The 18,490-nt window shown below is 45.9% G+C and overlaps 1 long non-coding RNA gene across 2 annotated transcripts in view; it reads right to left on the reverse strand.

The window, feature by feature from the left end:
- The window catches only part of LOC132071536 (uncharacterized), a 410,037-nt gene that overhangs the window by 888 nt on the left and 390,659 nt on the right, over positions 1–18,490 (reverse strand). The gene's annotated exons all lie outside the window — the stretch shown is intronic.

Below are 18,490 nucleotides of genomic sequence, written 5' to 3' on the forward strand. Positions count from 1 at the left end.
CAGCCCGTCCTCCATGGAGCAGCCACCAGCACTGGCACTGATGGCAGGATGCTCACTTATTTCCCTAAAAAACTGTCTGGGTCAGGCTCTGAACCCTTGCACACGCTGGAGATGAATTATTCATGGACCAGGAGGGCTTCCCTGTGCCGCTGCTGAATCAGGGAGGAGGCTTTGCAGAGAGGGGGAAATCCACTCCAGAGTCCTTTAGCCAAGGAAATGCTCCCTGAAACGCTCACAGCCTTTCACCCAGTGCCAGAGGTGGGGTCTCCATGCTGGGGGCCATCCTGGGGGCTTGGGAAGCCAGCTCAGCTGAGTGCTGAGAGCCATGGAACAGGGTTATCAATGTCCTGGCACAGCTCAGCTGCCTTTCCTTGCTCCACACCGAGCCAGGTTTTGTCCTGAAGAGCTGCACATGGCCACAAATTGAAATTTACATTTATTTTGGTGACTGGATACCTGCTTTCCTTTTTATAGAATATTACTGCCACTTCCTCAGGCATGGTGAGACTGAGCAACCCTTTCTGGGAACATATTGTCCAGCTAGCTGAATTTCCAGGCTCCAGAGCTCAAAGGCCAAGGCAAAGGTGCAGGAGTGTGGGCATCATAGCAACATCCCAGGTGTTTCCAAGTTTTCTTCTGCTTTTGCTGTTTCTGGGGTTGGTAGCTTTCCAGTGGCTTGAACAGAGAGAGGCTTAATGAGGGACATTTTTTGTACCTGTTTCTTAAAGGCACTTCCAGTCCCTCTCGTCGTTGGGGCCCAGTGATTTGTTTCCTTGCATTGGCAAGATTGCAGCCCTTGGGCTGCACTGCCAGCCCAGCTGCTCCCCTGTAATGGATGGAAACCAGATCTCCACTGAAGGTTACAGCCCTTCCTGAAATGCAGGGTGAGGGTGCTGCTCCAGAAGGAAAAGTCACTCCTGTACCTGAGCACCTCTCTGCAGAGACATTTCCAGGGGTGATTCTAGAGGACACTGAGACACTGAGCCAGGACATCCCCAAGAGTCACTTTTCAAAAAAGCTGCTTTTGCTCCACTGACTGTCTGAGAGCCCAAGTTGGAATATGTAGGACTGAAAAAGCAGTCTGGTCCTGAACTTCCTGCTAAAAATAAATGAATAACAACCTTCACACGAAAGCAGGATAAATAATTTTTCTTTTCTCTCAGGACACGTGTTGAGAGCACAGAAAGCAGTCAGAAGTACAGCTTTTACCAACTGCTCTGCTGCTTAACATCTCTGGCATTCAAAACATACAACTTCTGTGTTTGTACTACATTTCCCTAACAGCTTACATCGAGGCCAAACACACAGCGTTCTGCAGAGGTCTTCTAAAATAAGCTTATTTAAAAGAGCAAGGTCAATGCCCAACACATGTCAGATTCTGTGAGCAGAAATCAAAGAGTTCGGGGCAAATGGGATATGTCAGGACTCGGTGGATTCCCATGCCAGGCTCTTTTACCAAGCTCACATTGCTGCTGCCAAAACCAGTAACAATCTCATCATGTGGACTTCAGCTCTGGAAAAATGTCTGTAACAACCCCAGTCTCTGCACACGGGCTACTCAGCTCAATAAAGAAAACTAACACACAGATAAAAGTGTTTATCTGGACATACTATTTATTGTCCCTGTAACTGTGTTTTTCTTTTAATGTGCTGATTCCATGCCTCAGCCCTAGGCCCTATTAAAATTAAATTTAAAGCATTAGTAATGTAGTTAATTCCATTTATAATATGACCATCAAGTCAAGAGAAAAGAGAACGTTAGAAATATATATATATAGGTAGGATTTAAGAACTTTATGAAAAAAAGTTCTTAGTTCTATTTTGATCTTTGCTTTGGGTTTTTTTTTTTTTATTAAAAAAGGAAAAGTTTTTCCTGTGTTCAGATAGAGTAACTCTGCCTGGTCTTTTAAGCCCGAATGATATTTGTGATTTCAATTAAAATATGCTATTGTCACTTTAGCCTCCCTCTTTGGTATTTTAAATTGATCCTAATGGCTTTGCCTTAAGTGATTTGCGTCCCGTAGTGAATCCCTGTCACTGACAGCACCTCCCACTATTGCCCTCCCGATGATCGCTGCTTCCCCTTCTCCCGGCGCTCCTGCTCTGCCCGCGGCTCCTGCCGCTGCTTTAGGCTGCGAACTGTTGGCTCTTCACCATCCCGAACTCCGGGCTCGGCCAGGCACGGAAAAGAGGGACCGGAGCTCCTTGGAGAAAGCCAAACTGGCGGCTCCGGAGCGGGGGCTGCGTCTGTCCCGAGGGCAGGAAGGGAAGGGTGGGTTGGGGTTGTGACCTCCCCGTCCTCAGTGTGGGGCCGGAGAGGGGCTCACCCCGCCCCAGAGCTCTGGGGGAGGGAGAGCATCCCAGGGAAAACTGCCCAGGAATGCCCAACTTCCCCTGGAGGCTCCCCCGGACAGATGCCACCAGCAGAGCCCTCCACGTCTGTCTGGGAGCTGCCCCTGCCCCTCTCCCGTCCCTCCACGCCGTGGTGGGGACCAGGAGCCTTCTCCTTCTCACAGGAGCATCCTGTCTCCTTTGCCTTTCACGGATCTCATTATTAATTGAAGAATCATTTAGTTTGCATAATTGTCCTCTGCCATACATAATTCCAACCTTTCTCTTTAAATTGGCTTATTAAACTAAATACAGTCTTCTGGTTTTGTGGCTCCTGCTATCAAAGCTTCCTAGATGGACAGCCAGGGTGATGGGAAGAAAAAAACCAAACTAATAATATTAGGGAGCATCCTTTTATGTACATTTATGAGGTCTACCAGCAGGTGACTCCATTCTAAAATATCTGTATTTTCATAAAACAAAATGCTTTCTTTCCTACACCCTGAACATCGTCACGATGCCCCCCTCCATAAGATTTAGCACTCTGAAAAAAACAGTGTTAAATAAATAGCACTTTTGCTTAAGCTATGAACTATTTCTTTTTGAATAACACATGAAATTGAATTAGAGAGATTCAGGGATTTCCAGAACAGCCTGATGTGTTCCTGTCTAATCAGACCTGATTAATTCAAATCAAACTGCAAACCTCAGTTTTATTTTGCTTTTAAAACTTCAGCTCAACAACAAATCAGCAGGATGTAGATATCACAGAGGCAGTTAACAGGAAAGCCTACATATACCGAGCCTCGTAGAGTCAAACGGATATGATTAAACATTTGGCATCATTTATTAATATTTTATATATTCAAATATATACAGAGGGGATGGGACCAGTCAGGGAGATGCTCTTCACCAGGGACAATTATATTTATGTCTAAGAAAAGCAGATCCAGCTCAGGTGTCAAAGGATGTTTCTTCAAAATAGAAAAATTATGAACAAATAGAAGGGTTATGTGGGAGGGTTTGTAACACAGAACTGCACTAAACCATGCAATGATCTACACAGATAATCAAAGCGCTCCCGCCACACCGAGCGCAGCAGAATAAATTAAGATAAAACAAAATAGAACAATCCCACAAATGCAAGATTGCAAATGCAAAAGAGGCAGCCGTGCAAGAGGTACTCAGAGATTTACTGAGCCATTATTGCAGTGCAAGGCACGCTCAGAGAGGCTCCCAGACCTGACCAGTTTAATCCACATCAGAGCAGGGGCACGCGGGGTCGGGAGGCTGACTGGGTTTGGGCACTGGGCACAGCTGTTGTCCTTAGGTGCAATCCACTTGTCGCTGGTGGTGGCACTTTGCATTTGCTGTGTGGCAGCATATGTGCGTGCCACACTGGGGACCCATTACATCCCTTCAGCCTCCAGCCACTTCCCTTCCCTTCTCGTTAGCTGGGTGTCCATATATCCTTCCACACTCCTGCTGCATGGCAGGGCCTGCTCTGTGCCCCCTCTGCCTGCTCCCAGGTTAAAACTGTCTAGAATTGGGGCAGAATTATTCTATGCATTGCCAAATTTACATACATATGTGCACATCTGTAAATATACATATACACACACACATACACAGACATGCTCTGTATGGAGTCATGTCTATTCCATCACTGACCTGCTCAGAAATATTTTTGCTACCAGGGAGAGCTGACAGCAATGAGGAAAAGCTGAAGAATATCCAAAGAAATCTTTCAAACTAAAAGTGAAGGTGTAAAAAGGGGAGAGGTTGGACTCTATGTGCACGTGTCAGGCTCTGCAATGAAACCCATGGTTCTGCAAAGCACAGACTCATCATTCCATGTGGAATTGTTGGCTTGCAGGTGAATCAGTACCTGCCCAGGATTTGCACTCACAGTGGCATGGCCAGGACTGACTGCAGGCCCAGCCTGGCTCAGTGTGGGGTCACTGCACATGACAACAGTTAAGAAGAAATTTGGTTGATGTCTCATTTTGTGTGGCACTGCCACGCTCCTAACTCCAGACACACAGGGATGTGTCTTGTGACACAGCAGGATGCTGGGACAGAGGGAAACCTCTCCAGCCTGGGCAGATGAGCTTGCCCAGCAAAGTTCCCAGCTGAGCAGTGCCTGAGCCTGGTGGAGGCTCTTCCTTGGGCTTCCTGCAGCCAGGACAGGAACAGTTCCAGACAAAAGAGCTCTGCACTCCTAAAGAACACTACAAATGTGAGAGCCTCTGATGCTATTTTCATAGCTATCACAATGTCCTCGATGACCAGGATTCAGGTAAAGGCAGCTCTACTCCTCATCCCCCTCCAAGCAGAGCATCCCATGCTTTGGGAGCTTCTCACCTGGGCTCATGGATACGAGCCAGTGTGGCAGAGAGGCCCCTGGGACATGCAGATCCACATTCAGCTTTTTATTTCCACATCTATGAGCAAGTTTGAAACCAAAATTTCCACTCATAATAAACCTCCAAACTCTAATTAAACTGGTTCTTTCAAACAAACAAACAAACAAACAAACACCGAACAACAAAAGAGGAAAAACTATTCAGCTTTGATCTGCTTCCTTTTCATTAAATACATCTTCTAGCATTTTCTAAAAGTCTCCTCCCAAGGAAGCAATCACAAAAACCCATTAAGGTTATTTTTGTACCATGGTGAGAACACTGAATTACCTTCCTGATGTAGCTCCTGTGTGGGTAAGTGACACAGCCTAGCCTAGGTCTGCATGTCCCAAACACCTGCTGGGTTTTGCTGCTTCTCCAAGGCAGCAGTTGGGAAAATGCTGTTCAGCCATGGCTGGGGTGGGTTTCATCCCAGGGAACACCATTCCTCTCAGCAGCCCAATCCCTCAGCAGAGGGTTGCCTTGTTCAGCAACAGGTCAGGCCAGAAAAATCCCTCACTTCCAGGCTCCCTGAGTACCAGCGATGGGGGACAAACCACTGCATTACATTAATGAACGGCACTGCATAAAAAAATACTGTGACAACTAAATTCTTTCATAAGTCAGAATGCTTTTAGACACATCCCTCCAGTCTCCCACTCTCTGTTACACACAAAAAGGAAAAAGACTACCCAAAATTCAGGGTAAATTTGGTCTTTTCTCTGAGTTAACTTTGTGAATCAGCACAGAACAGTCTGCTCACTTTTGGACAGAGAGAGAGAGAACACCTGCAGGTCAGCCAGAGGCAGGTTTTCCACTGGTACCTGTTGCTGCAGGAAAATTCCCAGCTGGGTCAGGAGAGGTGAAAGGATGGAAAATGCCTGTCCAGTTAATGTAAATAGTTACACTATGCACATACATTTCGTGCCATCCCACTGCCCTCGGCACCGCCAGGAATGTTAAGGAGGTGGGAGGCCCCTCTGAGCAGGGCGGTGTCCACAGCTCACGGCAACGCCTCCAAGGAACAGCCTGGGGGAAGATTTTGACTTTTTAACTGTGGCCATCCCTGGCAGAGTGGCTGATGCTCAGCGCTGCAGTGGTGACAGCACCTGGAGGATGTGAGAGTCCTGCTCGGGGGGATGAGCTGAGGATGCTGAGCTCTCCTCTCTATGAAACATTCTGTGCTCCTTCCTACCAACAGAAAGGTTCTGCCTCTTGAGTGAGGCAGCCCCCAGCCACGCCAAGCAACAAAAACTTTGCAAACTCCTTGGTACTGAAGCCACAACCTGTAACCCGGGCCGAGGTTTTATCAGCATAAGATCAGAAGGGGAGCAGCACTTGCAGTACATGAATGGCCAGCTCAACTGCTCGGAGAAAGGAGCTGATTCACGCTGCCAACGCCAGCTCTTACACAGATAATAAACTAGACTGGCCTTTCTCCTGACATCACACTTCAATCAAAAACTTTCTCGCAAAATGTCACTTTCAAAGTTGCAGCTTTAAAAAAAAAAAAAGAAAAGAAAAAAAAAAGGAAAAAAAAAGTCTTTATAAAAAATTCATGGCCACAATGATCTGATAATGCAGCTTTCTGATACCAGCAGATGTTTTGTCTAACATGTTCCCTGAAGCTGTACTCTGTGCCTTCATATCTTTCATTTCCAGTTGCTATCTGCTGACTGTGGGATGTCATGTACGTACCCTATAGCGATGCGCAGCCATCGCAGCTCACACCGCCGCACGTAATGAGCTGCACAAGATGCTTGTCGCAATAACTCCGCACTTCCCCGACCATATGGAACACAACACTCCAAAGCCCACAGACACTTTTTTTTATTACAGTTCAGATCCTTAAAACATAATCTGTGTGATGTCTAGTGAATGTACGTGAAGAGCTGCTGAAAACAAAGTTAACACTTGTTCACATCATCTGTTACAAATGTCCAATTTGGGACAATAAATTTCTTCGGAACCTGTTCTTTTGCTGACTCGTTGCTTTATCTTTTTTCTCTTTCTCTCACGTCGTTTTTTTTATGAACTATGCATATGTATTAAATGGGATTTGTTGTCCCTAGATACCAATTTGCATAAAGTGCAAGCCATCATTGGTTGGAGAGAAGCAAATTACTTCTCCAGCAAGATCACACTTCTTTTTTTTTCTTCTTTTTCTTTTTTTTTTTAATTTTAACAAACCGCAGGCAGAGGCTGTTAACAGCACTTAGCCAGATATGCAAAGTATCACTTTTCTCAAAAGCAGCTTGATCAATGAGCCAAAAAAAAAAGAAAGAAAGGAATTATTCAGTTAAGTACAATGCAGAAATGTCCCAAGACTGAAGCCACTCACCTGTAACTTGAGCTGTCTGATTCTCAGTAAAGCACAACCCTGGCATGGCTTAGCACACAGGACACAAAGCAGAACAGCCCCACTGACCAGAGCCTCTCAGGATCACTATTCCATCTTCCCAGTGTCCCAGTGTGCTCCTACAAGTCCCAAGAGTGCTGGTTCTTTACATGTTGCAGAAGCCCCCCCTGCTCCTCCACATCCCACACATTTACCCATCTTGGGCTCTCCTGCAGGGCTGTGCAAAGACAAGCTTGAAACACCTGTCCAGTGCCCTCCCCTCATTGCAGTGCCTCCCTGGCCCAGGGATGTCAGCTGCCATCCCACCAGGCCTTGGACAAGGACAATCTCCTTGTTTCCCTTCTGCTCTTCCTTGCACACACCTGGGACACACTGGCAGGAGCCTGGGCTTGTAGAGTGTGACAGATTCCCAGGTTGAGAGCAGCCCTGCAGGAGCCCTCTGCTCCTGGAGAGGAGGAGAGACAGAGGAGGGGATTTCACAAATTCTTCAGGAATCAGATTACCTGAGCAAAGCTGTGGTGCACAGGATGATGCACAAGAACACTAGCCCCACCACTAAAAGGATTTGCAAGCCAGGAGCCAGGCTCAGTTAAAAAGTGTGAGAGAGTAAAATCACCAAAGGGAACAAATCAGCAAAGGATGCTGAGCTGCAAAGTTTCCAGCTAGGTCTGAACTTCCCAAGAATTTAGTGCTGGGAAATTGCTGGGAGTGCTGGGGAGGAGGAGTCCTCTCTAAAGAGAATAATTTCTTCTACTGAGCTTCTAAAAATGACTGCAGGGTCTCTCTCCCTAAACATTCACTCAGAATTCAATCCCAAATCCATCAATGGGATGTGTTTGGATTATGTTACTTCTGCATTTAATGGACAGATGATACTCTCTCAAGAGTGGTTCCTGGGATCACACAGAACATTGGTAATTAATTACACACATAGGACAGGTGATCTGGGCACTGGTGGTGACTTGAGGTGTCTCTCAGGGAGCTGTGGGTGCCAAAAGAACAAATGAGGACTCAGGGTGTGGAAATTCTCAAGAGAGAGTCTGTATTTCCCCACTACCTTTACTATCTATTCAAAGACACACAAATATCCACAGATTTTATGCTGTGTGATGATTTGAAGGTGAAAAGAATAGTTTCTGTCTGAAAAATATATTGGCAACTTCCTGCAGCTCTTGCAAAAAGGCTAAAATGCTGTGATTTCACACATCTCTGCTATTAACGTGAGCTGCTTTGCTTCCGTGTTTATATTTGTCATATTTAAAAGGAATAAAACAGAGTTTAAAAGAAGATCCTGACTCCCAAACGAGCACAAAAGCACAAAGAAGTCATGCAAAGATTATTGAGAAAAACTCACAAGAGGGAATTAAGTGGAGGCTTTGAAAGTGGGGCTTTTTTTCACAACCAAGGGCACTGTTAACCACTGGAATCACCGTGGGACCAGGAGAAATCCTGCTTGGGCCACTCCCTCAGACGGAGAGAAGCACATGGACCTTGTCTCTCTAAAGCTGCAGCAGGACAGGCAGGAAGCTTTCCCAGGCTTCCCTCAGTGGAAAGCCCCAGGACACTCACCTGGCAGCACAAAGGCTGCTGTGGTGCCTCAGTGCAGGAGCATCCACAGCCCAGCCCAGCCCATCCCATCCCACCCCACCCCTCTGGATTCAGATGCAGCCAAAGGAATCCATTGCTAAGCTGAGCTGAGCCCTGCCCATGAGACCAGAGCTTGGTAACACCATCATGGGCTCCTGCTGCAGCAATTCCACATAAATCCAGCCTTGGAAAGAGCAGTAGCAAAAAAAAAAGCGTTTTTCTCCTTCCTTATCTGTACCCACTCCATTTTACCTAAGGCTCCCTATTAGCTCAGCTGGTGATGTCACTTACTCCACTGGAACCTGTTATCATGGCAGATTCCTCACAGGATTTTCTGTTTTGGCAGCGCTGCTCTTTGTGCAATGCTGTATTTCATTCCATTACATAAAGGGTTAAGGAATTCACATTTTACCCATATAGACTAAGTTATACTCCCTGTGGGTTGCTGGCTTCCCATTGGCTGGAACAATGACCTTGGAAACAGACAAAAATGATGCATTGTTGCAATAAATATTATAGCTTGCACCTGTTTCTAATTAAGTCTGCCAAACAATTTCAGAGATACTGAAAAGAGAAATGTGTTGGCTTCTAATCGGGTGTTCTTTGCTGTTTGATCTGGATTTTTCAGCCCCCCATATGACCTCGCCTTCTTGGTTCTTGTTTTCTTTTTCTTTTCAGACTTGTAGAAAAGCATGAGATTGAAAGAAATCTTCTGAAAGAGGAACATCTCTGCCTAAAATCAATTGAAACTAAAAACCTGAAAATTGATGGATTTGCACCAGGGCTGAAAACAGTTTATGGCAGGATACCTCAGAAATCTCTAGTATGGATTCTTGGTTTCATAGGACTATTCTCCTTTTCATAGGCCTTCTCCTTTTCCTTCGCCTCCTCCTTCTCCTCTCAACCTCTTTTAAACTTCAAAACTCAAAACAATCCTACTAGCAATTGGGATCAGGATCACTGGGAAGCTGGAGGATTTTGCAGCTGGACTTGAAGATGTTGGAGAAATAGGTGAGGAAGGATTTTCCTGCTAACACTCCCCAAGGAAATGCAAAGGGAGCAGTGGTGCCTTTGCCTTCCAGAGTGAAGGATACCTCAGGAAAACATTAAGGACACCTCTGGCAGTCATTGCTGTTTGATGCCTGCTCTAAGATCCAGCTCCATGGACAAATGCGAACATGTGGCAAATGCTTAACAGAAGAAGTAAGAAATAAGGAATTACTATTATCTCCCTTTGGCAAACGGGGCCTGGAAGGCAGAGCTCAGCCAACACTTCTGGCTGTCAGTGACAGAAGCTGCCCAGTCCCTCTGGTCCCTGTGGGGTCCCTTTCCTCACGCTGGGATAAGCATTTGTGCATCTGTATTTTGGAACTGACTGAGGAACTTATCCATCTGAAAACTAATCCAGGAAGAAAAAAATCCCAAACAGCAGAGTTTTTATTTCAGCCACATCAAGTTCCTGATTTTGGTTTGCAAGCAGCCTGGAGGGGTGGGACTGAGCAGCCAGGGCAGAGGGAATGCAGTGCAGGAATTTTGGATGGAATTACACATTGTGACCTCCAAAAGACAATGTAGGTCTCCAGAACCCACAGATGCCTCTGTCTGATGAAAATGCCACCAACCTCCCAGCCCAGCAGGGGTTTGCTGCCTGGGCACCCTGGCTGTGAGCCATGCAAGGGTTCCTGTGCGTGGGCAATGGATCTCAGAGGTCTGGTGGAATTAGCTGAGCCTCTGCCCAGCCAAAAATGAATTATTTGGGGGTGGAGGCTGTAAGGGGATTGTTTCAGCAACCATACTAATGAAGGTGGGATCAGAAAAGTGGGAAGGGAAGGGAAGGGAAGGGAAGGGCTCAGCCTGTGTGGTGGGATGACGCACTGCATCAGGATTATGGCAAGAGTTTTTTTCAGGAGGAGAGACGGAACTACAGAGATATTTTGCAGGGTTAGCACGTCTTCCTCTGTCTGATACACTCTCTCTCCTCCACTTTTCCCTCGGTGGCAGGTAATAAAATGCCTGCTGGTACCCCCCATGACTGGAGGTACCCAGAGTGGTTCAGCCCATCGTGAGTGCTGTGCCAATCATTTAACAATTCCCACAGCTGCCTTTGTGAGAAGCCTCTCTCTTAAGCCTCTGGTTTAAGAATTTAGAGTAATCATGTAAAAATGATACCCCTGTGCTCTATGATCCGCTGAATCTCACTAATGCCGGATCCCAGAAGAGGGCTTATTAATGAAAAGATGCAATGCCTCTCTCTCTGCTCATGTTTCACATGAATATCTCTCATGGATTCGGCAGTAAAGCGCACTGCTGATAAAGTGAGTATAATGAACCTCGGTGCTCCACGAGAATGGAATCTCAGACTGATGAAGTGGTTACCTGCTCCACTTGCCAGCACAATGGCAGGCTCCAGAGGCACGGGAGAAGCACCCGTGCTGCAGGAATAGCGGTGCAGCACCGGCAGCTCCCAAATCCGGGCTCTGCTCTGCCACTGATGCCTTCGGCTGTGTCAAGAGATCAGGAGTTTGGAAAGGAGGAGTTTGTAATTAGCTGAGAGAAATGAAATTATGTTTTACTGTAAATCACTGAGTCAACAGACAAAAGGAGGGTTTTAAAGGGACAGCAGCACCTTGAGGCTACTCTGTGTCCTTCCAACATCACACAGGAGTCAAAAACCCCGCCGGCTCTCGCCACTCCAACAGCTTCCCAGCAATGACGAGCACCGAGTGTTCTGCAAACAGCAGGATCCTGTTTCCAGCCCCTGACATCTCACTAATTTTCAAGAAGTCACTGAAAATACTTTCAAGTAGTGCATCTGTCCTGAAGCTCCTCTGCTAACAGCAGTGGATTCTGCCATTGAGAATTTGCAATTGTTATAAATCCTTTTGCTGTAGCTGCTTGAAAACAAACAAACAAAGCAACCCCCCACACTAACAAGAAGAAAGGTGGATTCCATGTCTATCATGGGAAAAGAAAGTATGTGACTATCCTGAAAGCACTGTGAAGCAAAGAAAAGGACCAGGTAAAACACAGCAGGGCAATCAGGTTCTATATTTCTCTAAAGGCCCTCTGTGATTTATGATTTCCATTAAAGGGAACACATGCCTTACAAATTACCCCTAATCCTAGCATCAGTAGGAGGGTATAGGACAAGCAGCAAGAGTCTGGAAGGTGTCACTGGAGTATCCCAAAACAACCACAGAGACCAGAGCAAAGCCCAACAACCAGACTGTAGCTGCTCAGTGCATCTCTGGTACCCAGCTCACCTTTGCAAAGCCAGCCCCATGCAGTAAATCCAAACTTCCCAAACCTTCTGAACATGGAAAACTATCACAGAGATTGCAGCACTGAAGAGTGAACACAATCCCATCTCAAACCCTAGCTGTCATTCTCTGCATGTCACCAATCCATGGAAAAGGGAGCAGTGTCCCTGCTTTGAGGGGATTCTCTGGTTACAGAGAGCTCAAACATCCTAAAACTCGGCAGAGCCTTAAAGCAGGAGCTGCATTTTACTCAAGTACCTTGGGCACAACACCCTGTATTATTCATTCCTAAATACCCCATGTGTTGTCTTTAGAGAGGGAGGCAGCCACACCACCTTTCTGTGTGTGCTTTCCTCCCTTGGCTTTTACATTTCTTCCACACACAGAATGTACTTAACTCGCTGCTTATTGAATGAAGGATTAGTATTATTTTCCTTCCTCCAGTGAACTTTGTTTCACTTCATCCTGCATACATTTGGCTGGGCTGTGTTTTCCTGCCAGCACACCACTGTTCAGCAAACTACCGTGCTTAAGGCCAGCCAGCTAACACAGTGATTCCTTTTTACTCCCGAGGAGTGTTTCCGTAATCACGGCTGTGCTGGGGGATGAATGACAGCTTACACCAAGAAGCACAAAATGCACTTCCAGGAGCTTTGCTGAGCTGGGACAGAGCTAAAGCAGCTTCAAGCTGCCAAGATATTTGAGACATCCAGAGGAAGACACATTTGGAAATAGAGCCTGCTCCTTAGCTCCTCTGCGAGCACAGCCGCTGACCAAGGACTGGGAAAGGAGCAACTTCCCCATCCTCTCTTTTCTGTACTGTCACATCTCACCTTGGGCCAGACTGTGAGAAAAAATTAGTATAAAACTAATAGTAACAAATAGTTATATTTACACTATTAGTATAAAACTAATAGTAATAAATTGCAATGGTTCTATATTTACAGTCTCTATTTGTTGTTGTTGTTGTTGTTGTTGTTGTGGTTAAAATTGGTTATGTTGCAAGGAGAAAAGGGTTTCTTTCCAACCCTTGGAAAACCAAGTTGGAAGTTCCTGTTCACATCACTGCAGCAATGCAGACTTCTCTGGTGGAAGTGTTTTCTTTTTCTTGTGGAATTATACCTCAAGTCCTGCTAGGTAGTTCCTGTCTTTGTTCCTGTGAGCCAAGATCATGCTATGCCATGCTTATAATATAACCTCGCACTAGAAAGAAGATTACAAAGGGGGCAAAATGCCCTCGAGGGTTCCCCTTTATCAGAACCTTCCCTGTCAGTTTGCCTTCTCATTTCCTGAGCTCTTGTCTGATTATTAGTGTACTGACAGAATAAAAATAACCTCATATTCCTACATGAATCATAAATAAAACCCTTTTATTTCATCAAAGAGGCTGGCAGGTTTATAGTCCTTTGCAATGCATGCACGATGTGAATGACACACCTTTAATTTTGCTGACAAGCTTGTCGGGGTCCTAATGAAAAAGAGTGAAAAGTGGGTGACTTCTCTAAAGGTTTAGCAGTTGCATTTTGGTGAGGATATATATTTCACCTTGCCACTGTAATCAAGGAGCCAACTGATCTTGGTAATGAACTCTTCAATTACAGTCCACTCCTAACTCTTCAGGAATGCCTCGGCAACAATACCACAGTGATTATTGCTGATATTACACATTAAAGCAACCTGGGGGGAATACAGAGGGGTAAAAGGGGAAAGAAAACCCGAGCAGCATCAGTGGCAGAGCTACAGGTATCAGGGTGCATCAGCAATGACCACATTCCAGTTTTATATCCCTGCTGTACACCAGCCAATAATAAAATCACCATTCCCACCTGGATGTTGACAGTACATATTCCTCCCCATTTGTTCAAGCAGACACTTTGCTTTTAGAAACCAATATCAAGAATGGTAGAGGATACCTTGGGACAGCCCTAGTAAAAAGGAGGGAATAATGCAGAGTATTCCTTTTGGTGTCTCTGACAAACAGGTTTCCTGATAAAGGTGCACAAAGAAAGGCCCAGGCACACAAAAAACAAGCACAGCACAAACAATCAGAAAATCTTTCCTATTTGGACTCTTGCACAGGGTTAAAAGGTTAATTGCTCTCAAAAGAGGGAAGCAGACAGTTAAAAATATATGTTTTTAGTAGTATTGAGAGTTCTTTCCCCTTCTTCAACACATCCTTTCTTATTTCTCCTTTCTTTTTTCTGTCTCTTATTTTGCTCATGTAAAAGTCAGGAGGAACACAGAGCCCCACATTTGTTTTCTGACCACAAACAAACCATCAAAGCCATAAGCATTTTTCCCTTCATAAAAAGATTCCTGCTTTTTTTGCAAGCGTCTCAGGTCTTCACTCAATAATTCTGAAAGAAATTAAGGGAATATGACAGCTTTATTTGATCTCTTGGAGCTTATCCTTCTTTTTTGGTGGCGATTCCTGTCTTTAGCAACACCTCATGAGAGAAAGTTTGGGACTTGGTGAGTTATACTGGCCTGATGGATTCTCTTTTTTGATTCTTATTTTTTTTTGGTTTTGGTGGGGATTCAGAGGTAGGGATGCTAAGAGAGAAAATGAGGGGCATATAACAAAGGTCATCGGAGCAGAGACACAGGATTGTGCATACACAGGGAGGTGGGACAGAAAAGGGGAAAATAATATGGACACTGATTTCCAGATTGCTGTCTTGATAGTATTTTACAAGATTCCAGAGATGCACTTTTAATTTTCATTACTTTCCATCTTCCTTTGATAAGCTCAGGAGCAGTATCTAATTTTATTAGGAGCTTTTCATCAAATGTGAATATCTTCCTTCCTCCAGGGATTCCCTAGCCACAAAAACATCAGGTTCTGTGAAACATTAGTTAATCCCAGTTAGAGTTACTTGACCCTATCAAGCTAAGAAATAAATTTTACTCTTCATGAGAGTCCTACTGTTTACACTCGAGACAAAATTCTTAGATCTCAAAGTTTTCAGAGGAAAAACATATTTCATAATGCCAGAAAACTGGCCTTAAAGACCTGGGCCATAGAGGCCTGAAACTGTTTCTTGTTTCAAATTAAATACACTGACAGACTTCCTCCTGACTGTGCCTGACACCAGGGCCTGGTTTTCTTGGCATAAAACCCAAAAGGGTGAGGGCAGGAGCCACATCCAGTCCCACATTGCTGCCTCTGGCCCTCAGCCTTCCCCATGCAGCTGCTCACAGATGGAACTGGTGAGAATCAAAGCCCTTCTCCCTGCCCAGCGCAGAGCAAACTCCTCAGCAGGAGCTCAGGGTTTGGTGAACCTTTCAGAGGATTTTGGTTGGGAAGGTGCAGGAAGGTGCTGCTGGCGACCAGCACGACCCCAAAACTTTGGAGAACAGGACCAGCCACCTTGGCTGCAGTGCTGTCACTTTTCAGCTGTTTGCAGTGTAAGGTCTTGCTAGAAAAGGTTATGAAAAGACTCATATACTCCAAAATTATCAGTTTGCTATCACTATTAATAATACTTTATAGTACTTAACATGCTACTTTTCATCTTCAAAGCACTTTGCAAATATTAATTAATCCTCACAGTCTGCCTGTGGGGTAGGCAAGTGCTGCTGCTCCCAGAGCTGAGGCACAGGGTTTGCTGATGTTCTCAAGTCCAGAGGGTCAGGATCAGCCTCTGCACATCCTGCTCTGATGCCCAAAATATTTAAAGATGGTGTTTCCCCTGCTCTTAGATGGGGTGGTGAATGTGCACCACTTTTGCTGTACAGGAGATACTTTCTTAAAGTGCTGGTTTGACCTGATAACTGCAACTCCAGCAGCTTGGACGAGGCTGCAGCTTTCTCCCTTCCCACGTATTTCTGCATTGATGGGAGAGGTGGGCAATTACTGCCAGTTGATTAAAGGATAGGATCATGAAGGAGTTCTAAAACTACTCCTCAAGCCCTGCTTTGTAGCAGAGAATTGTGTGTATGTACACAAAAGTGATCAGAGTCACAGCTTAAAGAAGAAGCAGATTCCTTTTAAGATTTACCAGGCCACCATCACTGACACATAAGCAAAGGAAGAGTTTCACTGAAAGCAGCCTGTGTTTGTGAGGACTATTAGCATAATGTTTGGGTTTTCTTCACTTGTGGGTTTGGGTTTGTTTGTTTCATTTTTAAACAACTTCCAACACTTTCAGTGCTAACAGCCGATGGAAGGTTTAGAGGGAAGGACAGGCCCATGATGTGGTTTTATTTGTCCATGCTTCTTTGAGTTGGTAAATCACACTGCATTGCTTTATTGAGTGTCCCTTTAGGAGTATATTGGAAAAAATTCTATCTGCCACAATTAATAGAGTGCCTAGTGCATCACAGGCACAGCCCCGGCATCGGGACTCGGCATTCTCCCGGAGCCCTTTGGTCCCACACTGGATGCCAGAAAGGATAGTGGCTGTGACATGTGATACAACTGCTGATAAATGATGGTGATAATGCAGAACAAAAAGGCTAATGAGTTCTCCCCAACACCACGCTACTTTCATGAAATAAATGTGATGATGGCCCTATTTGCTACTTTTTTCCCTTTTTTTTTCTTTGGCTAGTGAGTTACTTATCCCTCTACCTGCAAACCTACCTTGGTTTTTATCTTGTATACACAATGCTATAGAGAGACAGCCAAAATTAATGTCAGCATCTGCCTTCACTTTTAAACTATAAAAGAGCCTTTGAAGGTAGAGTAAACCAAAGAGGCCAGTAACTAATTATAATCCATTGTACTGGACTTTGGGAATAATGAATAGAAGCTATTCCCCGAGCGCTCAGCAGAGACAGTGGTGCCTTTGTGGTGAGGGAGATCCCTTCACTGGACCAGAGAGAGGAGAAATGGGATTGTTAATGTATGTAAGAGGCAGGAGGATTTCTATGGTGCTATTTCACTGCAGAGGCAGAAGGGAGCAGAGCCAATCATGGGAAGCGTAAAGGTGTGAAGGCACAAAGATGGAGAGTTGATTAAAAGCACCGTGGGGAGCGCGGGCGAACAAATCAATGGTAATGATGGAATTATGCCCGAGCGGAACCCAACAGTCTGTGGTGTCCTGGTGACTCGGAGCTGGGGATTAAATGCTGCAGGAGCAGAGCTGGCCCTTGTCCTGCCTGTCAGCACTCAGGGATGGGCTGATCGATGGCATGGGCTCTGCTGCACAGCAGGGTGAGCCCAGCACAGGCACCTCTGCGAGGTGTGAGGGTGGGATCCTGCCCAGGGGGCAGCAGCAGTGGGGGCGGGATGCCCACATGGTTGTCACACCTGGAGTGGGACAGGGCTCAGTTGGGGGAGCAGAAGGATGAGGAAAGAAAAGGTAAAAGATGAGGGAAGGGGCCCTGAGTGTGCTCAGTGGGGTGGGGAAGCAGGGCAGCAAAGCCACAGAGGATCCCGTGGAGCAGAGACACGAGCGGCACTGGGGACACAAGGAGCACTGGGTGGGCACATGAATGGCACTGGGCACATGAGCAGCACTGGGCATACAAGCAGTGTAGCCAGGCAGGGCTCGGAGGCACTGGCAGAAGCTGAGGGAGCAGAGATCAGAGCTGGCTGCAAAGGCACCAAGAGAAAGGCCTGGAGCAGCCTGCAGGGAGGGAAGAGAGGACTGGAGCAGCTGCCAAGATAAATGCAGGCCTGGCTTAGCTGGGGCAGCACAGGCTGAGGGCTGCCTGCCCTCCCTGAGCTTGTCCTGCTGGCTCTGACACCTCTACAAGCAGAATTACAAAAACACAGCCTTGGTTCCCTTCTCCTTTACTCCTTTAAGGATTCCTCTGCGGGTTTGAAGCACACATCTTTATGCACATAAATATCCCAGAAGCCCCTACTCCTATGGCAGAGTCACCATTCCCACCTGGCTCTGTGGTTGGTGACCTCAGGAGAGAGGATATGGGGACCATCTCTGGTCACACAGCATTGCCAGAGGGGAATTAAATGGGCGAAGAACAAGCCCAGGAACAGAACCTGTCAGGATAGAACTCTGTCCATAAAGGACTGTGCCAGAAAAAAGCAAACCAGAAATTTTCCCTCTGCTGGCATCAGTGCACCAGCCCGTGTGAGGGACAGCAAGAGGACAGTCTGACCTCAGGTTCTGCATGACAGGAGATCCTCCCACACCACACAGCCAGAGCCAGACCTTTAGCAAATGTAAGAGCCATCATGCCTGGCCCTTTGGCACAAACTCACCACGAAATAAGTGAAAGCTAAACATTTTCAAAGTCAAATATTTGCCCAGTGGTGAAAAAGGCCACTGCAGCCAGAGAGAAGCTGTTCCTAGGTGGCCTCAGCCTGAGCAGATCCTGTAGGACTGCTCTGGTGGTCCCAGTTAAGAGACCTTCAGATTGCTGAAGTCTACTTGTGCTCAGGCCAGCTGGGGAAGAGAGAGCCAATTTTAGTCATCCAGAGTTTCCAGAAATAAAATTCTCGAAAGGAAAAGACAAAGACTCGCAAGTAGAAAATGCACAGATTCTTTCCAAATGGTCTTAATGAAGATTATTTAAATATGGAGAGTTAAAATATCCCATATGTTAGCTCCCTTATGGATCTCTTACACAGACTCAAGCCT

The sequence above is a fragment of the Ammospiza nelsoni genome, chromosome 3 (assembly GCF_027579445.1).
Source record: "Ammospiza nelsoni isolate bAmmNel1 chromosome 3, bAmmNel1.pri, whole genome shotgun sequence".
In the NCBI taxonomy this organism is placed as follows: Eukaryota; Metazoa; Chordata; class Aves; order Passeriformes; family Passerellidae; genus Ammospiza; species Ammospiza nelsoni.